The sequence below is a fragment of the Schistocerca gregaria genome, chromosome 6 (assembly GCF_023897955.1).
Source record: "Schistocerca gregaria isolate iqSchGreg1 chromosome 6, iqSchGreg1.2, whole genome shotgun sequence".
NCBI lineage: Eukaryota > Metazoa > Arthropoda > Insecta > Orthoptera > Acrididae > Schistocerca > Schistocerca gregaria.
In genome coordinates, this window is record NC_064925.1 from 374,173,355 (window position 1) to 374,191,780 (window position 18,426).

The 18,426-nt window shown below is 40.0% G+C and overlaps 1 protein-coding gene and 1 non-coding gene across 2 annotated transcripts in view; one reads left to right on the forward strand and one right to left on the reverse strand.

Moving 5' to 3' along the window:
• LOC126278888 (potassium channel subfamily K member 13-like) overlaps window positions 1–18,426 on the reverse strand; it is a 413,218-nt gene that overhangs the window by 305,850 nt on the left and 88,942 nt on the right. The window lies entirely within an intron of this gene.
• Trnat-ugu (transfer RNA threonine (anticodon UGU)) lies at window positions 11,485–11,559 on the forward strand. Its single transcript has one exon. It is a non-coding gene; the product is annotated as a tRNA-Thr (tRNA).

An 18,426-nucleotide genomic window follows, 5' to 3' on the forward strand; every position in this document is an offset into this window, starting at 1 on the left:
TCGTTCCTTACCTACATAAACGATAGGAGACAATCTGAGCGGTCATTTTAGGTTGTTTGCAGATGATGCTGTCGTTTATCGTGTAGTAATGTAATCATTTGATCCAAACTAATTGCTAAACGATTATATAAGAAATCTGTATGGTGCGAAAATTGGCTATTGACCCTTAGTAATGAAAAGTTGAGGTCATCCACATGGGTGCTAAAAGGAGTCCGTTAAACTTCGGTTACGCGATAAATGAATCAAATCTCTAGGTCATAAATACATCTAAATATCTAGAAGTTACTCTGACGAACAACTTAAATTGCGGAGAACATAAAGGAAAGTTGTGAGCAAGGCGAACCAAAGACTATGGTTTATTGACAGAACACTTGGATGAGGCAACAGCTGCAGTAAAGACACTGCCTGCACTACGCTTGTCAGACCTGTTTTGGACTACTGTTGCGCAGTGTGGGATCTTATCAGATAGGATTAACGAAGTATATCGAGAAAATTCAAAACTGGGCAGCACGGGAGACAGTGTCACGAACATGATACACGATTTGGGGTGAACATCATTACAACAAATGCGTTTCTCGTTACTGCGCTAACTTCTCACAAAATTTCAGTCATCAATTTTCTCTTCTGAATGCGAAAATATTTTGCCGATCTACATAGGAATAAAAGATCATCATAACAAAATAGGGGAAAGTAGTATTCACAAGGAAAGATATAGTTCTTGGTTTTATCCTCACGCTGTTCGAGAGTGGAATAACAGAACGTTATTGTGAAGATTGTTCGATGAACTCCCTGCCAGGCACGTAAGTGCAGTTTGCAAAATAAACATGTAGATTTAGATGCAGATGTAGAAAACGAAAATAAAAATGCACAGCTGATATGTTTAATAATTTCTGAAACACCTGTAATTTTTTGAAACAATAGCATAAAATCGACTGAGGCAAAATATTTGGTAGCATGTAAATCTACATCTGCATCTGCCGACTCTAATTTCTCTTATCTTATTACAATGATAATTTATACTATGCAGGATGATGTCAATAAATATACGTGCACCACGTTGCAGATTGAAATTTCGTCAAAAGATCTCGCTGCAACGAAAAAGTCTTTATTTTAATGATTGTTACCCAGACGTGCCTATCACATCCGTGAGCCGGCCGCGGTGGTCTAGCGGTTCTAGGCGCTCAGTCCGGAACCGCGAGACTGCTACGGTCGCAGGTTCGAATCCTGCCTCGGGCATGGATGTGTGTGATGTCCTTAGGTTAGTTAGGTTTAAGTAGTTCTAAGTTCTAGGGGACTGACGATCACAGATGTTAAGTCCCATAGTGCTCAGAGCCATTTGAACCATTTGAACATCCGTGACACTGCCCCCCCCCCCCCCCCCGTTCCACCATAATATTGTTCCAATTTAAATTGTTCGTGTTTTTAATTTCTAGGTATTTAGTCGAATCGACAGCTTTTAAAACTGTGTGATTCTTCATGTAATCGAACATTAACAGAGTGACTTAAGTATTCTTGCTACAGCACCATTTACCGAGTGTTTAAACCAGTGGCGAGTCTCTGAAGAATAACTCAGCAACTACTTGCGCAACGGGTCGAAGTAACTTTGGCCCTAGCTTGCTAATGCAAAATAGATGCAAACGCTTTCACATTATCTGCTCTCCTCCCTCTTCCTTTTGCCGTTTCGCAGACTGTAGCAGGGCTTCTTGCAGGAGTTCGCTGGGCGTGGTAGTTAGGGAAGTTACGGGGCGAGAAGGACCGAGCAAGAGACAGTACGTTCTAATTTAAAGGGGCACTGCCACAGTAATTAGGTAGGATTACTCGGGGTGTCGGCAAATAAAAACAGAAGAAAACACGTCATCAAGCGGAATCCCGTTTCCCTCGCTGTCGCGGCAGCAGCGGCGAGGAAAGGGAAAGGATTTAATGTTGGCAGCCGTGGCGGAAGTGCTGCTCTCTCTGCAATATACGGGAGCTCGCTGCCTGTGGGAAGGGGGAAGTGGAAGGGGGTGGGGCGAGGTTGGAGGGAGAAGGCTTTTATAGCCTCCGACACCGGGGTACGCAGCGCACAAAGCCAGGGGAAGCCCCGGTGTACGCAGTGTCGGCCAGCAGGGGAAGTCCCGGAAAGGCAGCGCCGAGTGATCCAAGTCTGCAGGAAGGTGCGTCCACCCAGCGCGGAAAGACACCAAGGCACGTGCAGTGGAGGCCTATGCCGAGAAAATGGAATTATGAAGATTCGTACCTTTCTTCACTAGCAAATTTACATTGTATCTTACCTTAAAAGCCCTAACGGTTTATCTGATGTAAAGCTTCGAGCAACTATCGCAAGTGTTTTTATAAACACCAGAGCTACATAAAGGGTCATTTCACGTTTTTAAGTTACAGATTAAATTTTTTTAAAATTATTATTAGTGAGAGATGTGTGCCTAGGTCCTCTCATGCGAAGCAACTTTTTCAAAAACAACTTATTCTGCGACTGCCAAATTTCATCCAGCCAGTTCATCATGAGTCTAAATCTACGTCTAGAACATCGCAAGCCACTTTACAGTGCGTGGCGGAGGATACTTTTGACACAACTATTTTTTTCGCCCCCTCTCCTGTTGTATTCATTAAGGGCATGTGGGAGAAATGCTTTTGTCGATAAACCTCCAAATTAGTCCTAAAATTTGTGATTTTCACCTTGTGTGAGAGGAATTTATGTTTTACCCGATTCGCACTCTTTCGAAATTTCGATAGTAAAAATCTCTGTGAAAATCTTGTATGCAGGGTGCTCCAATGCTTCTGTTTGTAGTGGAAAGTTCTGCCACCAAATTTAACAGCAACATCAAATGTAGCGAGAAGACGTAGAAGGCACCATATTAAGACTTGTCCAAGCTTTCCAAGTGATTTATTATTTGCAACTATAGTGTCCCTGTGAATCTCGATCTGCATCACTGGGACCCACAATGCTGAGGACACCACTTTGCTGTCTGTGAAGCGGCTTGGCGCGGAATGGCTGCCTCAGTGACCCATGCATTCACTGCTATGAGTCAGCCTTGTAGGCCAGTGGAGTTGCGGCATCATCAGGATGCCAGCAGTTGGCATCCCTGCTGACTCAGTACCACTTGGTGTGAGCCGCAGGCAGCCGGCTGCTATCTTCTCACTGGTGTGGCTAAGACCCCAGTGACAACAAGTTTTAAAATAACTGTGCTTCCAAACGACAAAATTTTTTTAATATTGTCAACAGCTTGCTAGTTTAAGTAAGCCTTAAGAACGAAATTCGACAACAAAAGCTTGGAAATATACATAGTTTACTTTATGACTGAATGGAAATTCAACATTGGGTTTCTGTCTCGTATCATCTTCATGACTGTTCAAAATATTTTGAAGCAAGCTCTCAGGACGACAATCTACAATACAATGTTTGAAACGTTATTACTCTGAGAACGTTCTCGGCTTCTACTTGACCGTATCATATTTTCCCCATGACAATAGAAGGACCTCTGAAAAGCTGTGATAAAATAATCAGCAGTTTCTTAAATACTGTAAGATGTGTGGGCCTGAGTATGTAAAACCAGACTCTACTTACCTTTCTTGTCGAAATTACGGGGAAGTATCAAGTCAACCCTCCATTACAGTAATTAATGTGAAAACTCTGTGGTCTTCAATATCTCAGCTCTAATTTAATGACACTCGTTTAACAAAACATGTTGATACTGAGAATGTTTTACATTTTTAAACACATGTTTATACACAAAGAACATAAGCAGAATATCTAATAATTTGTGAAATACACTTCACAACAGTTTAAAAATTTTATTTATTTATTCAGTTAGTTACTTTTTTGGCAAAAACACAAAGACAAACCAACTTTTGTTTCTCTCATTTATTGTGCTGCAGCCTGCACGATATCAAAGTTCCCACTCTGTGCAATCCAATAGTACGTGGAAATACAAATTTTATATTAAACATGTTAACTAAGTTTTTTCTTCGAAGAAAGGTTATTTTTATTTCATGTTATAACAAAAGCTGCATTTGCGTGTAGACGTAATAGCAGTGTTCACACAAGTGACAACACACCGCGTCAACTGCCAACAACACTACTTAAACTTTGGAGTCCGTTTTCTCTACCCACAGAAACCGCTAAATGTTATAAGCATAAGTTGGATGCGAGTTGATCCAGCACACAACACTGCAAAAAATTACAAAAATTATTTGCTTTTAAATTAGAAAGACAGTGTTAAGAATATTCAGAACATATTTGCATCCCAACTAAAATTCCGGCGACGCGGTAAACAGGAGCCAAAAAAGGGACTCTCCCGTTTCCTGTACGAGACTAATTCCAGCCGGCAGGTGCGCTTCTACTGTTCACTAACAACAGAGAAACAAACGACAATGAAATTAAATTATTCTGCATTATCGTTCTTTAATAGCACCGTTACGTCGAATAATCCTCGTTCGTCAGTTCATCTCTCCGCGTTTAAAGGAAAAATCTTTAAGCTCGTGTGCCGTGTTTAAAGCAAAAAGCTTTGTGCTCATGTGTGGCGTAGTACGATTGGAACTTTCTTTCTTTCCTTTTACACTTTTTTAGTTTGTTTTGACTGTTGGTTGACAACTTTGTAAGTGCCTTAACATGAGTAACAGTATAAATGTGCAAAATTAAGTGGGGCGATAATTCGGAAATTATTGAAGGAAAGGCGAGAACGAGACGCCAATGTTCTAAAAACGCTTGGAAGAGTAGATAAAGTTTTCGCAAAAAATGTTGCTAATTCGACTTCAAGTGGTTCGGATGATATATCTGCCACTGGAGCTTTTGTAAAAGAAGTAAATACAGACAAAACAAACGTCAAAAATGAAGAAAAGCAAATTTGCCTGATTTCGCGTTATACGAAAAAATGAGCGTCGAGTCAGACATTACAAAAAGAAATAACCATGTTAGTGATGATCCTACGGAATGGTCTGTCAATGAATCAACAATCGACATTCTCTTGCAACGTGACATTTATCAAAAATTGTAACGGTGATTTTTCTAATTCAAGAAGATCAGTAGGTGTTAAAACCAGATATCTGAACAAAATTTATTTTACCGTAAACTTTTAAATGGTGAATCAAATTTGCGTGATTTTCAGGTATACTCCTGTAGCACTGTTTTTTTGTGCACCATGTAAATTGTTTTGAGGTGAGGCCACCATTGATACTAATTATATTGCAGATTGGTAAAATATTTCTAATATTTTATCTCATGATGATTCACTTGAACACAAAAATACTAGAAGATATCCATTTCGAGCCATGTGCTGAGACAGAAAAAACGTACTGGTGCAGTGTGTTGAAAACGGTGTTTGCAGTAGTGAAGAAGCTAACAAGTCGTCGACTTCCCCTACCTGGACACGTTGAAATACGCCATTCAGTACGTAATGGCCAATTTATGATATGTATTGAACTTAATCCAGGTCAGAGACATGCAAGTTATCTTCCTTCAACAATCTGTGATGGAATAACAGAACTTCTTCCTGAACGAATAAAAAGATTTATCATAAGTGGAATAAAACAGGCAAAACATTCCTCTGTAATAACAGAATCTACTGTGGACATTTCACATATTGATCGATTATATTTCATATCAAGATATGTGAACGAGATTGGTGAACTTGTTGATCGTTTCCTTCTGTTTTTACCAAACCTGGGACACAACTCAGAAAACTTAGCTGAGGCAGTACTGAAAAGTCCTGTCGACAAATTCCATTGATATTACTCACTGTAGAGGCCAGTCATATGACAATGCAAGCAATATGTCAGGAACATACACTGGTTTGCAGGCATGCATTAAAGAACGAAATCCGAAAACGCATTATTGTCTTGTCCTGCACATTCTTTGAATTTAGTCGGCAATGTAGTGGAAAACCTTTATAATTTTTTCTCTGATTGTATACAGCACTGGAATAAACTCTCTTTTTTTCATGAAACCAGGAAGCAAAACGGTAAAAAGTTTATCAAAAACACATTGGTGAGCAAGAGAGGAAGCGTGTCTAAGTCAATATGAAAACTGGGAGGACGTTAACAATGCCCTCATACATATTGCCAATAATACGATTGTAAAACCACTTGTGCGAAGTAAGGCTTCAGCTTTATTGAATCATCTCATCAGACTACAAACAGTATTCATGATGACAGTTTGAAAGGGCATACTCAGAGATTTACTAGTTTAAATCTAAAATTGGAAAGTGTAAATACTGATACTAAGATAGTGCATGAATTATTTGAATCACTTGTAGGATTTCTTGCATCTATTCGTGGCATGTTCGACAATTATGAAAATAAATCCATGGATATTGTGACTGACATAGACTATTAATGCACCTATAAAAGATCACGAAAACGCGAGCTTCATGATGAAGAAGCGGACTGTGCAGAAGTTCTTCTGACTGGAAGGGAAATATTTGGAGTCGAAACATTTCTCCCAGTACTCGACAACTTTTATGCCAAATTACTGAGGAGGAAGGAAAGTTATAGAACACTGTTGGTCTCCTTCACAGTTTTCAGTAACCTTAAGAACAGTTCACCTGACAATATTGCTGAACGTGTAGCAAAACTCCAGGCACCATATGATACAAATTTAGAGCCTTCCTTCCCTAGTGAATGTGTACGTTTCGCGGAACTTTTGAAATCTTCTGAGATTAGTTATATACCAGTCGAAATGAGTAAATTTTTACGAAATGAGAGGTTACAGTCTGTGTTTCCGTATGTTGAAATTGCTCTTAGAATATTTCTATGTCTGAAACTTACAAATTGTTCAGCAGGAAACTCGTTTTCGACTCTTAAAAGACTAAAATCGTATCTACTTTCTACGTTGTCTGAGGAGAGATTGAACACCTTGTCCATTCTTCACATCGGAGCCGACCTCCAAACCGATAACCGGCTGAACTATGAAGATATCATCAACAAGTTTTCTGCTGTTAAAGCCAGACGCAAACATTGTTGACTGGTAAGTTTGTTTATTTGCTCATTTTATTTTTGAAAATTTAAGATTATAAAGTGATTTTTATCATAACTTAGAGCACAGTTATTGTATTTACAAACAACGTATTACCTGTTTATTTTACAACTGCCGGTGTCAGAACGCGGAGCTAAACCTCGTTTACGTGCAGACGTCACCGAAGCCGTCTGACAACACTAAACAATTCCCGAATGACCACGCCGCTCGGCTCTGTACAGTCAGGTCATAGTGATATAGTAGTATATTACAACTGATGCGTATTCTTGGCGTCTGCTGAAATTTATTGTTATTACGGAAATATACGTTATCGGAGAGTACGCTAAGTTGAAAAAGTGTTAATAAATAATGTAGTTCAGTTCTGTCGATAAATAAGTAAAAGCTTTGCTTGCACCGTTAGAAAAAGCTACGGTGAAAGCAGTAGCTGCAGTACAAAACTGTCCAGTCCTTACATGGAATAAAGTATGGTGTACATTTATTATGCTGCATACAGCTACACAGACGCTAATTCTTTACACGTCAACTATTAGACTATGAAAGAAATTTCATTTTTCTTCACTTGTCTGCAAAATTATGTAATAGCCAATCCAGTTCTGTGTTTGATCGTCTGTATTTAGTTATTAGTTCATGCACAGAAATCTCTATTTCATTTTCATTTCTCACGCTTTCCTAGAGATTCACGTATTAATACCAAACTCTTTTTTTATCTGCTCCACATTAAAGTTATTAGATCGTAAAATGACAGTTTAATTTTAATTTTGAACGCATCTCTGTAAAAATTCGTATTAATTTCTAATTTATAACACGTTCGCTACCATTTTTAGATCGTAACACAACTTTTTTATTTTCATTTTCAGCAGTTTCGTGCAAGAGAACATACGTATTAGAAGTAAATGTATAAAGAATCCGTTGTTTCCTACACTCTCTGCTGAATTTTTAGGCGCTAAAAGAAATGTTATTTTCCTTGTGTTCGTTTCTGTTGTCTTTCGACAGAAGAATGTGTTGATACAATGCAGTTTTAAGTTTGTTTTATCTATTGCGTACACCAAGTACAGTTCAGGAACCATATTACATTTTGATTGAGCGCGACTAGGCCGTTGACTGCTCCTTCAGAGCAACCAAAAGCAAAGTACGGAAACAGCTCACAGCGCTCCCACCGAAAACGGCAATTGTGAAGTGATCGGGCAATAGTTATTATTTAAAACATTATTTTTTTTTGGGGGGGGGGGGGCATATAATATGGTGTGCCTAGTGGCGCAAAATTTTTAAATCCGACATTGGTTTTGGCTCGTCAGTGTCAATGCTTTCAGTCGACAATATGATTTTTTTTCCTTATTCAGCGAAAGTTACACGTCATAGCCTAAGTGTAGGAAGATCACATCGTTGGCAGATCGGACAAGCACAATGTAACAATCAGCAGCAGCTGTGGGCCAGTAGATAGAGTAACAGACTCCATGGCTCGTATATCCAGAGCCATCTAACTCGCGCAGTGGTAATAATTTCACTAATATTGACCTTGCAATGGCAGTAATTTCTCTAACAGTAAACTGGATGGAACTACATTTGTTGCACGTTTAAAACGTTTTGAGGTTTGTAATGATCTGTAACACCCTACCCGAAACTTTGCGGAAATCGTGATGTTGAAGGAAAATGTGACTGAACATGCATTTGTGAAGGTGAAACCAGTATAGACCATTAAGCTGAATAGCATTATCTAAGAGCCATGGCAACATTATAAGACGATGAAAAGAATACTGAGTACTTTAAGTATTTTTAATATCAAACAAAGTATCAATATTAGAAAGAATGGAATGAATCAGGAATGAATGATGCATTGGTCCAGGGCAAAAATCTGCACTAGGTTACTGGATTCAGAATCCATGGCGCAAAGAGCCGGATTTAGGTGCCCCTACAGGCTGTCGATTGAGTTTACATCTGGGGAGTTTGGTGACCAGGGGAGCGCTGTTAACTGATCTAGGTATTCTTCGATTCACTCCTTTACACTGCGAGCTGGGTGACACGTTGCATTGCTCTGCTGGCAGATGCCATCGTGCCGAGAATATATATATACTTGTGCTGATTCAACGTGCGTTCCAGAATGATGAGATCATCCACGGAAAGCAGCGGGTACGTTCCCCTGACCATAACTCTCCCTCCTCGATTTTTTGCAGACGTTTCACGCTACACACGGCAATGGCCATCTGTCGGATGGAGAATAAAAGGTGATTCATCTGAAAACCACACCCATCACCACTCACTGGCCGTCCAGTTGCGGAACTGACGTTCAAACTGCAGCCTCCATCGCCGTTGGGCAGCAGTCTGCATGTGGGCATCAACCAGCAGCTGCAGCGGAGGGCAATACGCGGAAACATTCACGGAACGGTCTTTGAGGAGACACGGTTTATAGACCCGTGGTTCGTGTTGACGGTCAGCTGCTCAACAGTTGCAACTTGTAGTGCTACAACTTACGAACTTTATTTCACTGGCGAAAGAGTGGCATTTAACACAAAAGTGGACGCTCAATGAGTGCGTTGTGTTAGCATGATTTCGTTTTCAAATTTTGTGCTAAGAGTGATTAGTAATGCCAAGTATTCAGAGTGTTATTGGGACTACATGAGTGGACGTAACATTCCAGGCAAGCTAAAACTCAAGAGCAAGTGTTTTTATCGATCAGTCAGCAACAATGGTGAGTCGTAACAGTGTTGGGAACTGCTATTGACTATATCATTAAACCCACTTCAGAACTGTATCAATGTTGGAACGTAATTACATGAACCTTTAATGGCAGATAGTCAGTTACGTCGGAAGGACGAATGGACTTGTATCATGATAAAGAAACTCACAAACAGTTGAACACCTCACAAAAAAAAAAAAAACACATTCTTCTTGTTGAGTGAAAGATTGCGTGAAATATGATGTAATTTAGATGTTAATTTAAGGAACTGATACTGCTGTTTGAATTTCATGTGACTGTATGCTGGGATGCTGAGCACACGTGTCGGTGAGGGCAGCATACTGCAGCGACATCATCCGTCATCCCTTGCCTCACCCTGCCACGTCATCGCAGTCCATCGCAGACTTACCTTATGGGGCGAGACATCGGTGTTGCAGTACACCAAGTCGTCAGCCGTCGTCACCAGCACCACTATCACGAAATTCTACCATTATTAATTGTCATACGAAGTGAATATTCAAATGCTGAAAATTAAAAAAGAGGGTATGCAGATGTGCTCGCTCCACCGTGGTTTTTTCCGGTGTTTTTCCCTTTGTCCTTTGCCCGAATGGGGGAGCGTAACTCAAAATCGCTGAGACTTAAAGCTAAACAAAGAACACAGTGAACTTTAAAAGAACAGACGAGGAAAATAAGCCTGCTTCGATGTCCAGTCAAACAAGTCTGATTGTACATCCAAAGGGGGCAATGTAGTGCTACAACGATGGAAATTAATATTACGACGATGTCAAACCTTATTTTCATGATTTAAAGAAGTATTCATGATATTAAAAATGTAATTATAATTTTATTATTTTCATTTTTGTGCTCAGTGTATCAAAGACTCTCTAGGGCACGGAATAAATTAGCATTGTTTGTACTACGAAACTGTATATGATTGTTAAGGGTTAAGCATGTAATAATTCTATGTAAGACATTTTGTTGCGTCTGAATTTTGTTCTCGTACTGGTCGGTAGAGAAGGGAAAGTTCCTTAATCGATGTGAAGGTATAAAGGCTGAAAAAGGAGAGAGAGAGAAGGTAAATACAAGTTATTCAAAGCAAATATCTCTAAAGTGTAACGTCTTGTGATTTCCTAAAACTAAAAATTGCAAGGTCTAATCTAAGCCTGTCCTGAATAACAACGAAGAACATTTGTGTTATCATATATTTTCTTCGTTTGATCACGGTTGTGATTCGCATGTTTCCTTTTGTTGCGCGACGTGTTATGAATATTTTGATTATACGCGCAAAAGTGCACACAACTTTAATCGAACATGCGTCTTTCGGAAACGATAACTTTTAATCAGTACAATTACGCGAATACCGTCCAAATCGCAACCGTGATCGCAAAAGTGTTTCCTGGACCAAATAATTCTTATAAAATGTGTATTCTCGAAAGGGAGCAGCATTGTACTATCGCTGACTCGCAACAATCGAAAGAGTAAAAACAGTGCTTAAATAAAATTGCCACCTTTTAATAATTATTATTATCCCATTAAATAAATAAATAGCAATTTAGTGGCTATCCAATCAATAAACAGAGAGGGCAATTCAAACTCTTGATAATTAATGGAAACCCTTAGCTGTCAACAGGTGTTGTTGATATACCTCGTTGGGGATAGCTGAAAATGTGTACCCCGACCGGGATTCGAACCCTGGATCTCCTGCTTACATGGCAGGCGCTCTATCCATCTGAGCCACGCCCCCTTTTAGGAACATTACGAATGTAGGTTCTGGACAGTTCGGAATGTGGCACTCACAGGAAGCGTGCAAGGGATACGTCCCTGCAGTCGCGCTATCATCTGTGCCCTCGGTGGCTCAGATGGATAGAGCGTCTGCCATGTAAGCAGGAGATCCCGGGTTCGAGTTCCGGTTGGGGCACACATTTTCAGCTGTCCCCATTGAGATACATCAGCAACACCTGTTGGCAGCTGAGGGTTTCGATTAATTATCATTTCTTTCTAGAGAAGCTGCATGATCATCATTGGTATCTGCTCTTTCGGAACAGTTACTATCTCCATATAGTTTCAAGTCTGTTAGCCCGTACACATCTTCGCAGCCATTCGTTCACCCCTGTCACCTACAGTCCATGGTGCACTAGGTGCCTCGGCGCCGGTTTGAATAGCGCTATTTTGCCATGCACGGTATTCTTTAACCACGACAGCAAACGAATAGTTCACAAGCTAGCCGTTTCGGAAATGATTCTACCCTTGGCCCGATATCCAATTATCATGCCCTTTTCCGGACGTAAGATAAATAGCTCCGTTTCCACATTACGATTACGACAACGACTCCACTGTTTTGGACGTCCCGCTCGGCTCGCTTTATATACGTTTGCACTGCTAGTGCGTCCACCTCCCATCTGTGAATGGTTATTGCAAGCTGACGTCGAACATAGAAGGCGGTCACATTAAAGTGACTGGACAGCTTATAATACAGCGTCACTAGATCACAAGAAGGTATGTATACAAACACAAAGCCCTCGAGGAGAAACAGCAAAGCTGATGACCATGCCCATTGGCATAGACAATCATCCAGAACTCACCTGACATGATGAAGTAGGTTTTCCGGGGATATTTGCTCAGTATTTTGGTGTGAGCGACCCATGGCCTCCTGCTGATCGTGACAGAGTACTAACGTAATAATGGCTTAATCAGTTTTTACCCAAATTACGTTTGCTTCCGTGAAAATACCGTCCCAAAAGTAGTGATGCTAATTCTGTATGGTTCACTAGCCTGGTGCATGTTTTTTTCAATTTGACTTTGACGCCACTTCGGCGAATTACGTATCCCTAACCTAACCAGCAATCTTACTGGGGATGGGGACCCACAGTGTATCATGGAACCCGAATACCGTGTCTTCCACAGCGACTCCTCACATCATTGAGAGCTAAAGGCCAGGTTAAAGGCAGCGTGAAAATTTCTGCGGCTCGTCAGGGATCCAATCCCGCGACCTTACAGTTTCCAAGCACATGCTTTACCGTTACACGAACAGGTCAGACTTCCCACCAGTGAAATAGGCTGTCATATTCGATCACCACACGTAAAACACAAAACATAAGCTAATGTAACTTTTGAGTGATGTTGCCGTGATGTGCTTTTCGTCGTTTCAGCCTAGTGGCGTTGGCTGCTTTTTCATTGCGTCCAGAGAGTAGATACAACGAGGAGAATATCGGCGAACGCTTCATCAGTAAAACATTTCCATATTGCTGTATATCTATAAGCACAACCATGACTGTCGGAAAGAGCAAAATCCTCGCAAAACCGAGTACTACTGAATAGAAGCTTGAGGAAAAAATTTAAGTGGGTATTACTATTGTGAACGCGAAGTACATTGAGGGGATGGAACAAATGTGTTTCCAGACCAGATACACAGTGCATACCGCCGACATTTGCACCGTTATGTAGATAGATACAAAAATAAATGGCGATAACAAACCAAACGAAGTAGCCTACAAATACTCTGAAGGAGCCATCGAAGACCTCGGTTCTCTTACACCAGAATACTCCAACAATATCCACGATTAACCACCGGAAATTTTGTCCTTAGCTCTCGTTATCACCCTGAGAACTATTAATGGAATGATAAAGAAATCTTAAGAAACAGGTAAAATACGTGCTGCATCACTGAAAGGGAGAAAGATCACTCCCACAACCGTTCTTCATGAAGCTGCTGTAGCAGCATCCGACTGTGCAGCATATGCTACAAATTCTGCAGCCAGTGCTTACGCTGTGTCTCGGAAATTATCTCTTCCCTGGTCAACAGCTCAAAAGATTTTACGGTGCGTTTTAGTCTCGTATCTCTACTGGATTTAGGATATACACCAAATGAAGCCCCAAGATAAACTAGAAAGCTGTGACTTTGCCACTCGTTTTCTGGCTCACATGGAAATGAATGCCAAGTGGCCAGGGAATATTCTTTGGAGGGACGAGGCACATTTTACTCTGTACGCTACCTTGAATGCACAGAACTGTCACATATGGTGTTCCACTCGCTGCATGTTGTGCAGGACCATTAACTGCACTCAGCTTATGTGACTTGTAGGGTAGTTTCACAAGCTCCTTCAGTCTTGGTCCGTTTTCCTTTGAGGAAAAGACACGTTGCAGGCCAGTGACATCAGCATGTTACAAGGACCTCCTTGCGAAACATGTGACTGCAGTTCTGCAGGAACGCAACTTTGTCCGTACCACTAATTTCACGCAAGATGTGGCACCATCACATGCCACTTGCCAGATGAAAGATTTGCTTCGAGAATCCTTTGTTACCGACCGCATTATCTCTGGGCAAAATCAAGATGTCTGACCTTCCAGATCCGCCAACCTAAATCCATATCACTTTTGGTTGTGGTGACACCTGAAAGATCGTGTCTATCAGGGTTGAATCCGAACTCTTCCTCAGATGAAAAGTAATGTACGACAACGTATTACTCTGATGACACCAGATATGCTCTGAGCAACTGTCTTCCGTGCAAAGTTCTTGAATCGAGAGCCTATGCTGAACACATGTTGTAACTTGTGACCATATCCTAATAATCGTGCCAGAGCCACGGTTATCAAATGTTCGGTCGTTTCTCCCACTTTCCTGCAGACACATCACGTTTTGACTGCTTACATTACCATTCTTTCATCTGGTGGCAGAAAGTGGAACAACGATTTTTTTTCATCATGCTCCGCGAGGGCACCGATTAATGGACATACCAACAATGTTTCTGCGTCCTATGACGTATATAGCCCGCACTGTAACTCTTGGAATAGCGTCAGTTTAATTATAAGCGCCCGTTATGGCGGGGGGTGGGGTTGGGGATAGAAAGTGAATTCTTCAGTGTTCCTTTAGAAGCAGACCAAGAATATGATGGACATAAAGAATCAGTTGCCACTGTTGTGAACGCAGGAGATTATGCTGCGATTAAATTATTTGGAGAAACTAAGCAGTTACCTAGACTGTATAGACATAAAATTTATTATTTATTAGGCAAAGCTTATGCACATGTTTGTTTGAGTAAAAACCGTCAAAGCCCATTTAACACTTTTAGAGGTGATGAAGCACTTTTTAGTCAAGGAGGTGTTGTTCGAAAGCTCTTTATAGCTTCTGGCTACACGACTTGAAGATTCAAAGACATCATTTTTAAACATGGGATCCCTGACTTCATTTATTAACAAACAAACCAAGTTCATTAATTTAATGTTATAATACAGTAATTACAGATTTAGTGATGTTTTTGGAAAATATTACAATAACACAATTCATACAATGCTTTTAGTTTCAGTGTTGAATAAAACTTTGTTGAACGAGATCAATTTTGTTTCTCATTCTCCTAGATCCAAAAAAAGATACTGGCATGTTTCTGTTCACCATTAAGAGCAATAAACAGAAAAAATAGTAAGATTAACGCTGCTGTTTCTATTCACTCCTCTCTGCATGGTGAACAGAAACAATGTTGTTTTTTTTTTTTTTTTTTTTTTTTTGTTATAAAAGCGTGAGCTATGTCCCAAGTCTAATTGTAGGTTTAAAGTTAGATAGAAGACCTATAATCCATTATAGTTTAGAATTTCGCATATCTTTTTAAAATAATCGTTTTTTATTTTACAGTTTAAAAGTTTTATAACTCTTTTACAGTGCCGGGTAAAAATGGAGTACAGGAGGTCACAACGGGTAAAGCGGATCAAAGACGCATTAGTGTACTATATCACTGTCGTCTGGGTGACAGGTGAGAGAAACACAAACACTGAGACGTATTTAGAAAGCTGTGAGTTGAATGTTAGTTATCTGTGTCATAACAAATGCAAGAAAGGAAAACTGTGGCAAAAATCAGCAATTGTTACAAAGGTGCCTTTAAAGCTATGTGATTTCCACGAAAACACTCTGTCGCAGTGCCCACAGGTGAAAGGCTGCATCTATTTTTCAGCTGAATTGGAACAAAGCAAGGCAGTACCTGCAGTGTATGTGGAGTTCCTTTTTTTAGTTCAGTTCCTTTTCGTTATTGTCCCAAACAAAATTTTTTGTCATGTTAAGGGTAAACTAGATCATGCCTCGAAAATACATAATGAAGCAAGGAACAGAAGAAAAAAAGACTTTATATTGAAGCTTATCTGCGTGAAGCAGTGAGAAAAGTAAAGAACAGTGGAATAACTTTGCGAAAAGCTTCGGAAATTCATTTTGACAAAGGATACCATGTCCTCGTTTCCTTCTGTTATGAAAAAAGCAAAAGAGACAGAAATTTTGGGGGCAGATAAAGATACTGATTCAATCGATTTTTTAGGAAAAAAGAAGCGAAGAAGCACTATTTGTGAATTGTTATGTTGTCGACACTCGATTTCCAACTCAAATATTATTTGTAAAGTAAAGGTGAAAGATCTGAGAAGCGGCAGATATAATGTCATACACATTAATATGAACAACGTAGGGTGGATAGGATTCCCTTATATGATGCTATACCATTATTATGTTGTTGTGTGATGTCCTTAGGTTAGTTATGTTTAAGTAGTTCTAAGTTCTAGGGGACTGATGACCATAGATGTTAAGTCCCATAGTGCTCAGAGCCATTTGAGTTGTTGGGTTTGTTTTACAACTCTTAAAATTATTGGCCATCTAACTGTATTTTCAATGGTAATTTTAATGTTAAAGGAATTTCTTATTTACATATATAGCTTTCCTTCTTCTCGACATCTTACAGTGACCTGCTTTGCGCCTTGAATGAGGTACAGCTGTATAATTATGAAAATATTTAGGTGATACACTTTGCCCCTAGCAGTAGGGTGAAGCGGATCAGATAAAAATTTGTATGGTGGTAATGATGTTCTGTAAAAATATAATGCTAGTGGTATCTGAAAGATCATAAATGTAAAATACCAACTGATGTTCTGCAGATTCTCATTAAACTCTTAGACCACCATTTCTTAAAGGAACTTCAAATTTCGATCCATTTTTCCATTTTACGGTAGTTTGCAAAACCTTCATTCTGTGGATACTTTAATATTAATCGCCAACCTAGGACACGCACTCGATATGATTGACGAAGAAATCAGAGGAAATCGAAAAATAGAACAGAGCGTTACCGTAGCTATTAATTTAGCAAATGCGAAAGCATCACGGACAAATTCTCGAGCACCAGACCTTACCAGACAGGCTTTCGCTTCAGGTGTGGTTTACTGTTAAAATTCCGGGAACATATGTTCCTAGAAGAGTCAAGTAACTGTATCACAGGTAGAGCATCATGAAGCATATTACTTTCGTGGAAGTGTGAGGGATGGAGAAAACGAAGTAATATTTTTTACAAAATAAAACTCAAAAATTTACGAAAGAGAATGTGTATTAATCACTAAACATACTGATTTTTGCAATAGGTACGTGTTACTGTAATATCACTTGAGTAGAATGTTGGAATTTTGCATTAGCAACCGTCTCTGCTTTAGCGATCATATTAATCAATGGACGCTGTGTACACGACTTTCAAAGTTTTCTAAGTCATCTCTTATCCTCGTTCCAATGTTACCGAATACAAGCGATAATTATGTCTTGAGAGCTAGACAAGCAAGATAACTACATGTTCGACGCTTTTGTCCGCCATATTGTAATTTACGATAGTGAAATCATTTTTCCCTCGCTCCTTTCGCGGCTGGATCAGGGGAGTGAATGATTAGCAATGAGAGAAAGTATCCTCCGCCTTCCACTGCATGGATACTTTCGGAGTACATATGTAGATTTGGATGTACACTGCGGTGCGAAGGTGTAGACAGTAAGGCATATTATACAGAAACCTCCGAACTATTGAACTAACGTACAAGTAGTTTACTTAAAACTTCCAGAGCAACGGATCCTTTCACATGCGCTAGGCATGTATACCCATAAAATAATCAATTAATTAATACTGAAACTGGCGAAATACCTTATTGTTCAGCTGTAAAGCTCCATCCAAGGAAAATAACTCGAGAGGGGGGGGGGGGGGGGGGGAGACAGAACAGCCAGCGGTTCACTGTGTTTCCTTCCTTGTGGAAACAAACAAATAAGGAATAGAAACATTAAACGCTTAATATATTCATCCCATGCCTGCTGAATTCTATATGGCGTATCAAAAAGAGCCATACGATTTACCATGTCTGTATTTCTGAAGCTGATAAACATGTACAGTGCATTTGGTTTTGATGAACCGGAAACTTAAAAAGTTTTTTTTCGTACCTTTTCATATGTGTTCAATATGCTCCCGTTGAGGTGTTCGGCATATATCAGTCCGGTATTCAAATTGTTCTCACACTGCAGCGAGCATGTCGTGAGTTTCGGCTTCCACAGCTGCTGTTATGCGATGCCTCAGTTCATTCATTGTTGTTGGTAACGGAGGCACATGAACAGTCTATTATAAACCCCCACAAGAAATAATTACATACAGTAATGTAAGGCTGAATCGTTTGGTCCAGTGCGACCGATCCACCGTTCAGCAATCCTTTGAATTACAACTTCCCGCGCACGCCCCATCCTGTTGGTAAATGAAGTCGTTTGAATCAGTCTCCAACTGTGGGAAACGAAAATTCACGAGCATATCGAGATATGTGCTTCCTGTAACGGTGCTCCGGCAAAGAAAAATGAACCAAACACCTTTTCAAGTTAAATCGCAAGAAACACATTAAATTTTGGAGAGTCCCTCTCACATTGTACAACTTCATGTGGTTCTTCCGTACCCCATATCCTCGCATTATGACGGCTCACCTTTCCATTTAAACTGAATATTGCCTCGACATTGAACACTAAGCGTGG